Here is a 2,252-nt window from a genome sequence, read left to right on the forward strand (position 1 = left end):
GGCTTCAAAATAACTAATTCACATGCTGGACTTTAAGCATATGCATAAACTCTGTCCTGGATAGGGACTATAGTATTTAAAATATACTTAAACAGAACCTGGATGCACTGTTCAGATTATCCTATAACTGACAGTTGTTACAACAATCAGTTTTCAGATGGTGTGTTTTATCAGTAGGGCTCTATCCAACTTGAGGAGGCAGGTGGCTGATTTTGTGGGCAGATCATGGGGCCAGTGGCCATTTTCATGGGCTTATTATGGTGCCCCCCCCTCCTCCACACACACCTCTGATTGGCTAAGGGGCCAAGTGGCCTCTTCTCCTGTCTCTGATTGGTTGAGGGCTGCCCATCATCCAGCCCTGCTGTTTGCCACTGATTGGCTACAAGGCCTGTCTGACATGTGGCCCTGCCCCTTGCCACTAATTGGCAGAGAGGGGTGGGGCCACATGACAGGCAGCCCTCTCTGCCAATCAGTGGCAAGGGGTTGGAGCAGCAGCCATCTTGCCTGCTCCACTTCATGCAAGAAGCCCTCCTCCCCATTCAGTGGGCTGCATGGCTGGGCTTCAGCAGCCGTGAGGTTCCCTCTGCACCAGGAAGCTCGCATGGCTGGGACCCACATCAGCTGACAGGGCTCCCAGCTGCAGGGGTGTACCCCATAACTCGGACTCCCAGCCTGACCACACATTCAGTTAATGGCATGATAGGAATCAGCAACAGTTATTACACTTTTTTTTTTTTAAATAAATTATTTTGTGGTTTATTCCTTGTTTTATCATGTCATCAATTGTATTAACATGACTGGGTAGCAACTTAAGATACGATTAACTGGTTAATCATGTCTTAAGTTTAGTGCTTTAAGAATACATTACATTTAAGGACAATGTCTCAACACATGTGCGCCCCCCTCCCCAGTTTATAGTGAAGTGGCAGCTTCAGCCAAGTTGCCAGGGACTGGATGAATATTACAGACTATCTAGATCAGAGGGTGACAACATAGGACCCACACAGGGAGTGTGTGGGGGGAGGGGGCAGCATTCAGCAGTTGGTGGGGGGCATTTAAGTTAGGGGTGGGCAATTATTTCCACTGGAGGGCCACTCAATAAGTTTTAGTGAGCTGTCAAGGGCCACACAAAATATTTCAGAAGATATCATTTTAACAAAGTACAGTTAAAAAACAAATCATATACTTAAAAAAAATAATCAAAGATCTACTATAACATTTTTAAACGGTATTTCAAAAAATAATTTTTGTCCTGACTTGTTTTTCTGAATAGTGTATATAAAGACAATTGTATAATAGCTCAAAATAAAGTCTTACTCTTGTATAGTGTGTGGGGAGATGTGCGTGCATGTGGGAGGGGCTGCCTGTGCGCTAGGTCCTGGGAGCTGGCTGGGGGTGAGGGGTAGGGGGCAGGAGGCACTTGCAGAGCTCGCCCTAGCAGTACAGTGCAGGTACAGTCCATCCCTCCCCCATCTGGACCGTGCTTGTGCTGTGCTCCCACACTATGCACGGACAGCACCAACCCAGCCCTGGGCCATGCATGCAGCTTCCTGGCGGAGCTGCTGCCACAGCCATCTGAGTACTACTTGGTTCTCTCTACCTCTAGCTGCTCCTGCTCCTCCCCTTGCTGTGCCACTCTGGACAGGTAATGCATGGAAGCCATGGGGATATGTGCCAGGCAGAAAATGCCCAGCTAGGCAGGGAGGGGAGAAGCTACAGCCAGGTGGCTCCAGCCCCAGCACACAGGGCTCCAGCTTCAGCCTGCCTTCAATCCACTCCACCCGCCTGGAGCACTGGGCAGGGACCTGCGGGCAACTGAGTGGGTAGAAGACTGCCTGGAGCTGGAGCCCTGCGTGGTGGAGCAGGAGCTGCCAAGCTACAGCTTCCCCTCCACCTGGCTGGGTGTATGGTGTCCAGCACACAACCCCACATTTCTAGCTAACCAGTGGTGTAGCAGGGGCAGGAGGAAGAGGAATAGCTGCTGGAGGCAGGAGGAGCTGACCAGTAGGGCTGTGCAAAGCTTTGGTCCCCGATTTGATTTGGTGGAGATTTGGCCTGATTTGGTGGTTGAATCTCCAAATCCAAATCAAATCAAGAGTAATCTTGTTTCTCTTTAATCTCTCTGAATCAATTTGGAAAGATTGGACATAGACACAGCTTTAAATGTTTTTTCTACATACCTCAAGGTACTAATGCTGAGATGCTGAGGCAGATAGTGTCCCACAGGAGCGCGGGGGGGGGGGGGGGGGGTG

General features: G+C 49.7%; 1 protein-coding gene across 2 annotated transcripts in view; it reads right to left on the reverse strand.

Annotated features, from left to right (window-relative positions):
* TCP11L2 (t-complex 11 like 2) overlaps positions 1-2,252 on the reverse strand; it is a 37,682-nt gene that overhangs the window by 9,426 nt on the left and 26,004 nt on the right. The window lies entirely within an intron of this gene.

Source organism: Gavialis gangeticus, unplaced genomic scaffold (genome assembly GCF_001723915.1).
Source record: "Gavialis gangeticus isolate Ggan-Ray unplaced genomic scaffold, GavGan_comp1, whole genome shotgun sequence".
In the NCBI taxonomy this organism is placed as follows: Eukaryota; Metazoa; Chordata; order Crocodylia; family Gavialidae; genus Gavialis; species Gavialis gangeticus.